This window comes from Phyllobates terribilis, unplaced genomic scaffold (genome assembly GCF_046119375.1).
Source record: "Phyllobates terribilis strain yellow unplaced genomic scaffold, ASM4611937v1 Scaffold_3__8_contigs__length_932513732, whole genome shotgun sequence".
Taxonomy (NCBI): domain Eukaryota; kingdom Metazoa; phylum Chordata; class Amphibia; order Anura; family Dendrobatidae; genus Phyllobates; species Phyllobates terribilis.
Genome location: NW_027362763.1, coordinates 652,191,998 through 652,204,994, shown reverse-complemented (window position 1 = coordinate 652,204,994; position 12,997 = coordinate 652,191,998).

The following is a 12,997-nucleotide window of genomic DNA, read 5'->3' as shown; positions in this document are numbered from 1 at the left end:
ACTGTAAGGTGTGACCCAGCAAAATGGGCAGAGACGATCGAGAAACGGGATGGTGAGTCAGAGAAGACCCCACCCAGCGGGAGGAAGAGCCATGAAGGGACTCAGGCGACGAGAGAAATGGCGCCATTTGTGGGTTGTGAGTTGATGGAAACACCGCGTTATGGAATAATGTCAGAGTGGCAAATCCTATTGGCGCAGATCGAATCGTACGAGGGGAAAGTTGGCCGAGGACGGTTGTGCCAGCTCATGGGAATGGCGGACAAGGAGGCGAGGCCAGGCAGCCTGCTGTAGAGGATCGAGGTTGAGCAGGAGTCGGGACGATGGACGGCGGCCTGATTTATGGCCCATGGTAGGGCCAAGCATCTGGAGGCCTGCGGGCCAAGATGTCGGAGGGTCCCCCTCTGACTCCGGAGACTCCTCCACCCAGCCTGGAGGTGAACCCCAACCTGGGGTGCGCACCTCTTGCCACTCGAGCAAAGTGGATTGCGGAGTGGTATGAGCCAAGAATGAGCGGGAGCAGTGGGCTCGGGCCCAGCTGGAGGGGCCAGGAGGAGAGAAGCTTACTCTGCGGATGACGCAAGGGATCATTGTGTACTTTGACCACGAAAGGGGCTTTAGCTTCTTTGTCTAAGGTGTCATTTTCTACTAAGTATATGTCAACGATGGCTCCATCTATCGGGGTCCCAGGCTCCAGCCCTGTGAATGCGTCCATGGGGCTGGTTCGTGGTCACGGTCTCCAGGATCCAGTTGAGGGGCAGAAGAAGCATCTTTGGCCATCCAGCCTTGTCAAGAGGCGGTCGCGCATCGGCCCGCCACACCTTCAGGGGCTAGAGCAAAGAATTGCTGCGGGGAGACTGTCTCAAGCTCCTGCAGGCCCGCGGTAGAAGACAAGAGCACGGGACTGCCACAGGTGGCGGCCAATCCGGCTGTGGTATATGTGGCCCAGGGAGCTCACAATGTGGTCTATGTAAGAGGAGTGGAGGCCAACGAGACCTGCGTCTGAGCATCACCAGTTTGAAACTCAGGTTGAATCCAGAGGAGAAAACAGGAGTCGGAAGTCGGACAAGCCACGTTGTGCCTGTTGCACCCTTGACCGGAGCAGTTTGAAAGGTTCTGCAGAAGCTAATATCAGACAGGTATATGACCTACAAATCCGGGAATCCCCATACTGGAGGCCACAGACGGCTGAAGTTGTTTTTCCCCCTTCCCAAATGCGTTGCGCCCGTTGCGCATTGCCTACTGGATTACAGGGACACTGGCTGCTGGAGGGTCCTACACCCTCAGTCCAGGACTGAACCTTATCCAGTAAGGAAGATGTCTCTAAGGGGCTGTATGCCTGGCACGTGGACAGGACTGTAACGACAAGGATTGTGCCTCCACCTCATGGATGCTGTTCTTAAGTACTGTATGAAGAGAAAAAGGCAAAAAAGTCTAGCTTCCAAATTTTTTTTTTTTCGTAGAAAAACATAGTTTTAGGCCTACATGTGTCGAGCGCTGCCACGCTCTTAATGATAGAGCTATTACATGACAGTGAAAAGGGGTTAAATACAAGAGATCTTGCTGAGCCCTCCGATGAGCGCCCAATGCAGAGTATACTGACTTCTATCTAAAATTGCATATTCTGAGCCATATGTTAGAATAAACATTCCTTAATAATAATACAAGTCGTAAGGTTTAAGCCGGAGGTGCTCGAGACTCGGAATATCCACACCGCTTCACGTGATCGCATTAGAGCTCACGATCCCCTCGCCGGCTGCTGCACCATTTCAATCCCACAAATCTGCAAACTACTGATGTCGCCATTAACTTTTTCCCAATAGTGAGGAGAAATCCAGAGATGTTTTGCTGCTATATTTGGTTGCTAGAATCTGTTTTAGCTCCATTAATGCGCTCAGAAGTCCCGACCCTCCGTTTTCTTGTGCAGCCGATATCTCGAAGGCGACTTGTGCACGCAGATAAATAAATAGTGTGCAATTGATAAATGTCTTTATACCAGATGATGCTCCATTTGCTCGTGATGTGAAGCTTCTAGATTTATCTATATAATGACCTAGCCCACAACGTGATGTTCCACATTTGTGACACCCCTTGAGAGCTAACTATGTATCTTGGACTGTGTTCACACTGCGATGCATGATATATAGTAGCCTTCCAATGTCACGCAAGGTATGGGAAAGACTTAGTGCAACACAAAGGGAAGAGGGAAAGGGAGCCCAGACACTAGGGAAAGGGGGGAGTGGAGACCTCCTAGTCTGGTCTAGTGTCACCCTGTCTCCCCTAACGTCCCTGTATTGGCTCTTCACCAATCGCCGCACGCGTGCCTTGCCCTGACTTTCCCTGGCGTGAGGCTCAGGCTAGCAAAGGGAGATGAGCACTAGGCGATCCCCACTGAACACTAAAGACAACAAGGGAGGACAAATGGGGGGAAATTGCTTAGCTTTAGATGACTCCAGACAAATGCACACACGTCCTCAAGCTCCAGAGAGGAAGAAGTACTGCTCTTGTTAAAGCCTTCACCAGTAGTAATGAATATCGCCAGTACCTCCCTCTGGAACGCAGCAGGTATTTATACACACAGGCCAGGGTGTTAATTAGCCAGATCGAGGTAGCCGCTGGGTCCTAGAGACAGCCTCTAAGAAGATGTCTGTAATGCCAAATTTAGAGATCTCCTGCAACCCACTGCAGGGTGACTGTCTGTCACTTCTGACACACCCATGACACCCAGATAAAGATCTGGATTTTCTAGCAACAAATGAGCTGATGTGAACTTTGTTTTTTCTTTTACTTAAGGACTTTATCCCTGTCCTATGAACAGATGGCAGACTAATGGACTGTACCCGCGGTGAAAAGGGATACCCCTACAGGGATGGACTATGGGCCATTGTTTCTGCAATGATAAGCTAATCCGATGGACTGATGTTGGGGTAGGCCAGCAGTAACATGGACTCGGATATCGTAATGGTCCTAGCCGAGAGGACCAGCTCATACGGAAAGAAAGAGAAAGTTGTGACGTCACAGCTTCTAATCTTAATCAGCCAGACATCTAAATTTGTTAAGCAAAGAGAAATACACTATTATCTTTGTGTTGACTTGTAAATGCATGTGTATTTCTGTGGCTGGTCAAGAAGGATAGACCAGTATTTGTATAACTCTGAATGTTGTCTTCTATTGGTCTGTGAACAATGATGTTTGTTACTATGCTAATTGCATATTATACTAAGCCAGCTAGATGTTTATTTACAAGAGCCCCCTGCTATATCAACTATGTAAATTGATTAGCTGAAACAATGAGACCTGAGTGAGCCCTGCACCTTTACCTCTGACCTGTGACTGATGACTTTAGCCACATATGCAAATATAAAAAAAAAAATCCTATCCTGCTGCAATGAGAATTCAAATAGAATCAAGGAGAAGCAAAATATCACACAGACTCTCTCAGACCATCAGCTTGGTAGTATGGCTTTAACCAAAGAGACACAGATTTGAATTCTACATGATTTTGGCCTAAGGGTATACGGCTCTGACTGGAAAGATACGGATCTGCTCCATTGACCATCAGAGAGCCCATGGATACATTTGGGGAGACCAGGCTGGGACGATGAAGTCACCTGGCCCCATGGATATGTTGTTTTGGGGTTGCCAGGAGGGACCCACCGGTCATCTGGCGCCATGAAAACTCTCAGAGAGGCCATATTTAGACCCTCAGGTCTCCTGGCCTTGTATCTCGATGGACTGTCAGATTCCTAAGCTTGCCGCTACCTCCTCTCTGTGGGGGTCCGCCAGAAGCGGGGGGCCACTGGTTGAGGTAGTTGGCCCTGGAAGTTCCAAAGTCGCAGCGGTTCTATCCCAGGCGGGCGGAGAAGGAAGGGTGAGACTGTGTAATATTGTACCATCTTGGGTATTTGCTGGGACTGTTCTGTGTGTTTATTGTCCGTTTAATGGTTCAATAAAGTATTGCCATGCTGTTTTACCCTCACCCCGTTTTGTCTGAGTAGTGTTACACCCACGGAAGACCCCAGGTCTTTACAACAGTCATTAACATAAAGTAATGTTCAGGAGAGTGGTCCACAGGGCTAACTGAACAGTCTAAGCCATGTGCAGGAGGATGTATTGGTGTTTCATAGGTTCCAGATGGCCGAGGACGACCATCGTTAAAGAAGGGGGGAATGTAAGGGTATGTACAGTACATTACACAGAATGGATGCATGTCCACAGGGACGTGATTGTGATGCACTTGTGCAGACAGCACTAAGGATTTTGTGTTTTGTCCTTCCCACAATTTAACCCAATTACACGAGGTCTCGTTTTCGTTGTTTGGAATTTTTTGGTGATTTTGGCTCCGCATATCTGTGAATTTTCCATCTACCAACAGGTCAGTGTCAATAAAACTGAAAATCACAGCAGCTTTTTATTCAGCATTTATCGATCGCCATTAATCAGTACTCTGTATTGTCGGGGAAGAAACGTCAGAGGGATTTACTGGTTTGAGTTTTATGAAAACGTGAGAATTGATTATTTTAATTTTATGGAGAAAAACAGACGTGTGACATCGACTGTCCTCCCAGACATCGGTGGTCGGGGCTCACTGCTAGTGTTTCTGCCCTCCATGTGACAGATCCTGCACTTCATGGTTACCCCTGAAAATAATAAATGACCCCTATAGAAGCGATGGCTGAGCACGATCAGGAGGATGCCTCTCCCTGGCGCCCCCCAGGAGTGGACGAGCCACAGACAGGCTGTGAACGGTGCCAACTGGGACAGTAATTCAGTCCCGGATACTCAGCAAGTGGAAAATGCACAGCCTAGCAGAGCAGTGTGTGCCAGCCTGTGCTGCAGAGCAGTGTGCGCCAGCCTGTGCTGCAGAGCAGTGTGCGCCAGCCTGTGCTGCAGAGCAGTGTGCGCCAGCCTGTGCTGCAGAGCAGTGTGCGCCAGCCTGTGCTGCAGAGCAGTGTGCCGCTCTGGTGACCCGGGGGTCAGTGATTCGGCTGCACCGGTTGTTTTCGGTACGGTTGCACCTGACAACCTCTCGTTCTTCCGCTCTCAGCAGGTGTTTCCTGTCTGACAACTTCTTTCCCTAAATTTCCCCCTTTGTGAAACTGCAGGAATTATTCCGGAAACTCCGCACTGATTCCCCGAGTCTGGGGGGCGACATCTGAATCACAGAACCCACTGCAAATGTAGAGGTAACGGGTGACACCTGAGCAGGAAGCTGCCAGGAGCCGGCGGGGGCCATTGTGTGTGACCCCCGGACATTGTGAAGATGTAGGACAGAGCCGTGCACTATAGGGGCCGCTCCAACCAAACAAGACATATAGCAGAACAACAGGACGTGGACCACCCAGCCTGCTGCTCTCTATACTGCTGCTACATCAGGTCTCATCCTCCAGTCACCTCCAGAGCTGCACTCACTATTCTGCTGTTACATCGTGTCATATCCTCCAGTCACCTCCAGAGCTGCACTCACTATTCTGCTGTTACATCGCGTCTTATCCTCCAGTCACCTCCAGAGCTGCACTCACTATTCTGCTCCTACATCAGGTCTCATCCTCCAGTCACCTCCAGAGCTACAGTCACTATTCTGCTGTTACATCATGTCTTATCCTCCAGTCACCCCCAGAGCTGCACTCACTATTCTGCTCCTACATCAGGTCTCATCCTCCAGTCACCCCCAGAGCTGCACTTACTATTCTGCTGTTACATCATGTCTTATCCTCCAGTCACCCCCAGAGCTGCACTCACTATTCTGCTCCTACATCAGGTCTCATCCTCCAGTCACCTCCAGAGCTGCAGTCACTATTCTGCTGCTACATCAGGTCTCATCCTCCAGTCACCTCCAGAGCTGCACTCACTATTCTGCTCTTACATTGTGTCTTATCCTCCAGTCACCCCCAGACCTGCTCTCTGTACTGCTGCTACATCAGGTCGTATCCTCCAGTTACCTCCAGAGCTGCAGTCACTATTCTGCTGCTACATCAGGTCTTATCCTCCAGTCACCCCCAGAGCTGCAGTCACTATTCTGCTGCTACATCAGGTCTTATCCTCCAGTCACCTCCAGAGCTGCACTCACTATTCTGCCGCTACATCAGGTCGTATCCTCCAGTCACCTCCAGAGCTGCATTCACTATTCTGCTGTTACATTAGGTCGTATCCTCCAGTCACGCCCAGAGCTGCTCTCTGTACTGCTGCTACATCAGGTCTCATCCTCCAGTCACCTCCAGAGCTGCACTCACTATTCTGCTGCTACATCAGGTCGTATCCTCCAGTCACCCCCAGAGCTGCTCTCTGTACTGCTGCTACATCAGGTCTCATCCTCCAGTCACCCCCAGAGCTGCACTCACTATTCAGCTGCTACATGAAGTCACATCCTCCAGTCACCTCCAGAGCTGCACTCACCATTCTGCTGCTACATCAGGTCTCATCCTCCAGTCACCTCCAGAGCTGCACTCACTATTCTGCTGCTACATCAGGTCTCATCCTCCAGTCACCCCCAGAGCTGCACTTACTATTCTGCTGTTACATCATGTCTTATCCTCCAGTCACCCCCAGAGCTGCACTCACTATTCTGCTCCTACATCAGGTCTCATCCTCCAGTCACCTCCAGAGCTACAGTCACTATTCTGCTGCTACATCAGGTCTCATCCTCCAGTCACCCCCAGAGCTGCACTTACTATTCTGCTGTTACATCATAACTTATCCTCCAGTCACCCCCAGAGCTGCACTCACTATTCTGCTCTTACATCAGGTCTCATCCTCCAGTCACCTTCAGAGCTGCAGTCACTATTCTGCCACTACATCATGTCCTATCCTCCAGTCACCTCCAGAGCTGCACTCACTATTCTGCTCTTACATTGTGTCTTATCCTCCAGTCACCCCCAGACTTGCTCTCTGTACTGCTGCTACATCAGGTCGTATCCTCCAGTTACCTCGAGAGCTGCAGTCACTATTCTGCTGCTACATCAGGTCTTATCCTCCAGTCACCCCCAGAGCTGCAGTCACTATTCTGCTGCTACATCAGGTCTTATCCTCCAGTCACCTCCAGAGCTGCACTCACTATTCTGCCACTACATCAGGTCGTATCCTCCAGTCACCTCCAGAGCTGCATTCACTATTCTGCTGTTACATTAGGTCGTATCCTCCAGTCACGCCCAGAGCTGCAGTCACTATTCTGCTGCTACATCAGGTCGTATCCTCCAGTCACCCCCAGAGCTGCTCTCTGTACTGCTGCTACATCAGGTCTCATCCTCCAGTCACCCCCAGAGCTGCACTCACTATTCAGCTGCTACATGAAGTCTCATCCTCCAGTCACCTCCAGAGCTGCACTCACCATTCTGCTGCTACATCAGGTCTCATCCTCCAGTCACCTCCAGAGCTGCACTCACTATTCTGCTGCTACATCAGGTCTCATCCTCCAGACACCCCCAGAGCTGTACTTACTATTCTGCTGTTACATCATGTCTTATCCTCCAGTCACCCCCAGAGCTGCACTCACTATTCTGCTCCTACATCAGGTCTCATCCTCCAGTCACCTCCAGAGCTACAGTTACTATTCTGCTGCTACATCAGGTCTCATCCTCCAGCCACCCCCAGAGCTGCACTTACTATTCTGCTGTTACATCATGTCTTATCCTCCACTCACCCCCAGAGCTGCACTCACTATTCTGCTCCTACATCAGGTCTCATCCTCCAGTCACCTTCAGAGCTGCAGTCACTATTCTGCCACTACATCATGTCCTATCCTCCAGTCACCTCCAGAGCTGCACTCACTATTCTGCTCTTACATTGTGTCTTATCCTCCAGTCACCCCCAGACCTGCTCTCTGTACTGCTGCTACATCAGGTCTCATCCTCCAGTCACCCCCAGACCTGCTCTCTGTACTGTTGCTACATCAAGTCGTGTCCTCCAGTCACCCGCAGAGCTGCAGTCACTATTCTGCTGCTACATCAGGTCTTATCCTCCAGTCACCCCCTGAGCTGCAGTCACTATTCTGCTGCTACATCAGGTCTTATCCTCCAGTCACCTCCAGAGCTGCACTCACTATTCTGCCGCTACATGAGGTCGTATCCTCCAGTCACCTCCAGAGCTGCACTCACTATTCTGCTGCTACATCAGGTCTCATCCTCCAGTCACCCCCAGAGCTGCACTTACTATTCTGCTGTTACATCATGTCTTATCCTCCAGTCACCCCCAAAGCTGCACTCACTATTCTGCTGTTACATCAGGTGTCATCCTCCAGAGCTGCAGTCACTATTCTGCTGCTACATCAGGTCTCATCCTCCAGTCACCCCCAGAGCTACACTTACTATTCTGCTGTTACATCATGTCTTATCCTCCAGTCACCCCCAGAGCTGCACTCACTATTCTGCTCCTACATCAGGTTTCATCCTCCAGTCACCTCCAGAGCTGCAGTTACTATTCTGCTGCTACATCAGGTCTCATCCTCCAGTCACCTTCAGAGCTGCAGTCACTATTCTGCCACTACATCATGTCCTATCCTCCAGTCACCTCCAGAGCTGCACTCACTATTCTGCTGTTACATTGTGTCTTATCCTCCAGTCACCCCCAGACCTGCTCTCTGTACTGCTGCTACATCAGGTCTCATCCTCCAGTCAACTCCAGAGCTGCACTCACTATTCTGCTGTTACATCGTGTCTTATCCTCCAGTCACCCCCAGAGCTGCACTCACTATTCTGCTGTTACATCGTGTCTTATCCTCCAGTCACCCCCAGAGCTGCACTCACTATTCTGCTGTTACATCATGTCTTATACCTAAGTCACCCCCAGAGCTGCAGTCACTATTCTGCTTGTTATATTGTGTCTTATTCTCCAGTCACCTCCAGAGCTGCAGGCACTATTCTGCTGTTACATCGTGTCTTATCCTCCAGTCACCCCCAGAGCTGCAGTCACTATTCTGCTGTTACATCAAGTCTTATCCTCCAGTCACCCCCAGAGCTGCACTCACTATTCTGCTGTTACATCATGTCTTATCCTCCTGTCACCCCCAGAGCTGCAGTCTCTATTCTGCTGTTACATCATGTCTAATCCTCCAGTCACCTCCAGAGCTGCACTCACTATTCTGCTGTTACATCATGTCTAATCCTCCAGTCACCCCAGAGCTGCAGTCACTATTCTGCTGTTACATCATGTCTTATCCTCCAGTCACCCCCAGAGCTGCAGTCACTATTCTGCTGTGACATCAGGTCTTATCCTCCAGTCACCCCCAGAGCTGCAGTCACTATTCTGCTGTTACATTGCGTCTTATCCTCCAGTCATCTCCAGAGCTGCACTCACTATTCTGCTGTTACATCATGTCTAATCCTCCAGTCACGCCCAGAGCTGCAGTCACTATTCTGCTGTTACATTAGGTCGTATCCTCCAGTCACGCCCAGAGCTGCTCTCTGTACTGCTGCTACATCAGGTCTCATCCTCCAGTCACCTCCAGAGCTGCACTCACTATTCTGCTGCTACATCAGGTCGTATCCTCCAGTCACCCCCAGAGCTGCTCTCTGTACTGCTGCTACATCAGGTCTCATCCTCCAGTCACCCCCAGAGCTGCACTCACTATTCAGCTGCTACATGAAGTCACATCCTCCAGTCACCTCCAGAGCTGCACTCACCATTCTGCTGCTACATCAGGTCTCATCCTCCAGTCACCTCCAGAGCTGCACTCACTATTCTGCTGCTACATCAGGTCTCATCCTCCAGTCACCCCCAGAGCTGCACTTACTATTCTGCTGTTACATCATGTCTTATCCTCCAGTCACCCCCAGAGCTGCACTCACTATTCTGCTCTTACATCAGGTCTCATCCTCCAGTCACCTTCAGAGCTGCAGTCACTATTCTGCCACTACATCATGTCCTATCCTCCAGTCACCTCCAGAGCTGCACTCACTATTCTGCTCTTACATTGTGTCTTATCCTCCAGTCACCCCCAGACCTGCTCTCTGTACTGCTGCTACATCAGGTCGTATCCTCCAGTTACCTCCAGAGCTGCAGTCACTATTCTGCTGCTACATCAGGTCTTATCCTCCAGTCACCCCCAGAGCTGCAGTCACTATTCTGCTGCTACATCAGGTCTTATCCTCCAGTCACCTCCAGAGCTGCACTCACTATTCTGCCACTACATCAGGTCGTATCCTCCAGTCACCTCCAGAGCTGCATTCACTATTCTGCTGTTACATTAGGTCGTATCCTCCAGTCACGCCCAGAGCTGCAGTCACTATTCTGCTGCTACATCAGGTCGTATTCTCCAGTCACCCCCAGAGCTGCTCTCTGTACTGCTGCTACATCAGGTCTCATCCTCCAGTCACCTCCAGAGCTGCACTCACTATTCTGCTGCTACATCAGGTCGTATCCTCCAGTCACCCCCAGAGCTGCTCTCTGTACTGCTGCTACATCAGGTCTCATCCTCCAGTCACCCCCAGAGCTGCACTCACTATTCAGCTGCTACATGAAGTCTCATCCTCCAGTCACCTCCAGAGCTGCACTCACCATTCTGCTGCTACATCAGGTCTCATCCTCCAGTCACCTCCAGAGCTGCACTCACTATTCTGCTGCTACATCAGGTACCATCCTCCAGACACCCCCAGAGCTGTACTTACTATTCTGCTGTTACATCATGTCTTATCCTCCAGTCACCCCCAGAGCTGCACTCACTATTCTGCTCCTACATCAGGTCTCATCCTCCAGTCACCTCCAGAGCTACAGTCACTATTCTGCTGCTACATCAGGTCTCATCCTCCAGTCACCCCCAGAGCTGCACTTACTATTCTGCTGTTACATCATGTCTTATCCTCCACTCACCCCCAGAGCTGCACTCACTATTCTGCTCCTACATCAGGTCTCATCCTCCAGTCACCTTCAGAGCTGCAGTCACTATTCTGCCACTACATCATGTCCTATCCTCCAGTCACCTCCAGAGCTGCACTCACTATTCTGCTCTTACATTGTGTCTTATCCTCCAGTCACCCCCAGACCTGCTCTCTGTACTGCTGCTACATCAGGTCTCATCCTCCAATCACCCCCAGACCTGCTCTCTGTACTGTTGCTACATCAAGTCGTGTCCTCCAGTCACCCGCAGAGCTGCAGTCACTATTCTGCTGCTACATCAGGTCTTATCCTCCAGTCACCCCCTGAGCTGCAGTCACTATTCTGCTGCTACATCAGGTCTTATCCTCCAGTCACCTCCAGAGCTGCACTCACTATTCTGCCGCTACATGAGGTCGTATCCTCCAGTCACCTCCAGAGCTGCACTCACTATTCTGCTGCTACATCAGGTCTCATCCTCCAGTCACCCCCAGAGCTGCACTTACTATTCTGCTGTTACATCATGTCTTATCCTCCAGTCACCCCCAAAGCTGCACTCACTATTCTGCTGTTACATCAGGTGTCATCCTCCAGAGCTGCAGTCACTATTCTGCTGCTACATCAGGTCTCATCCTCCAGTCACCCCCAGAGCTACACTTACTATTCTGCTGTTACATCATGTCTTATCCTCCAGTCACCCCCAGAGCTGCACTCACTATTCTGCTCCTACATCAGGTTTCATCCTCCAGTCACCTCCAGAGCTGCAGTTACTATTCTGCTGCTACATCAGGTCTCATCCTCCAGTCACCTTCAGAGCTGCAGTCACTATTCTGCCACTACATCATGTCCTATCCTCCAGTCACCTCCAGAGCTGCACTCACTATTCTGCTGTTACATTGTGTCTTATCCTCCAGTCACCCCCAGACCTGCTCACTGTACTGCTGCTACATCAGGTCTCATCCTCCAGTCAACTCCAGAGCTGCACTCACTATTCTGCTGTTACATCGTGTCTTATCCTCCAGTCACCCCCAGAGCTGCACTCACTATTCTGCTGTTACATCGTGTCTTATCCTCCAGTCACCCCCAGAGCTGCACTCACTATTCTGCTGTTACATCATGTCTTATACCTAAGTCACCCCCAGAGCTGCAGTCACTATTCTGCTTGTTATATTGTGTCTTATTCTCCAGTCACCTCCAGAGCTGCAGGCACTATTCTGCTGTTACATCGTGTCTTATCCTCCAGTCACCCCCAGAGCTGCAGTCACTATTCTGCTGTTACATCAAGTCTTATCCTCCAGTCACCCCCAGAGCTGCACTCACTATTCTGCTGTTACATCATGTCTTATCCTCCTGTCACCCCCAGAGCTGCAGTCTCTATTCTGCTGTTACATCATGTCTAATCCTCCAGTCACCTCCAGAGCTGCACTCACTATTCTGCTGTTACATCATGTCTAGTCCTCCAGTCACCCCAGAGCTGCAGTCACTATTCTGCTGTTACATCATGTCTTATCCTCCAGTCACCCCCAGAGCTGCAGTCACTATTCTGCTGTGACATCAGGTCTTATCCTCCAGTCACCCCCAGAGCTGCAGTCACTATTCTGCTGTTACATTGCGTCTTATCCTCCAGTCATCTCCAGAGCTGCACTCACTATTCTGCTGTTACATCATGTCTAATCCTCCAGTCACGCCCAGAGCTGCAGTCACTATTCTGCTGTTACATTAGGTCGTATCCTCCAGTCACGCCCAGAGCTGCTCTCTGTACTGCTGCTACATCAGGTCTCATCCTCCAGTCACCTCCAGAGCTGCACTCACTATTCTGCTGCTACATCAGGTCGTATCCTCCAGTCACCCCCAGAGCTGCTCTCTGTACTGCTGCTACATCAGGTCTCATCCTCCAGTCACCCCCAGAGCTGCACTCACTATTCAGCTGCTACATGAAGTCACATCCTCCAGTCACCTCCAGAGCTGCACTCACCATTCTGCTGCTACATCAGGTCTCATCCTCCAGTCACCTCCAGAGCTGCACTCACTATTCTGCTGCTACATCAGGTCTCATCCTCCAGTCACCCCCAGAGCTGCACTTACTATTCTGCTGTTACATCATGTCTTATCCTCCAGTCACCCCCAGAGCTGCACTCACTATTCTGCTCTTACATCAGGTCTCATCCTCCAGTCACCTTCAGAGCTGCAGTCA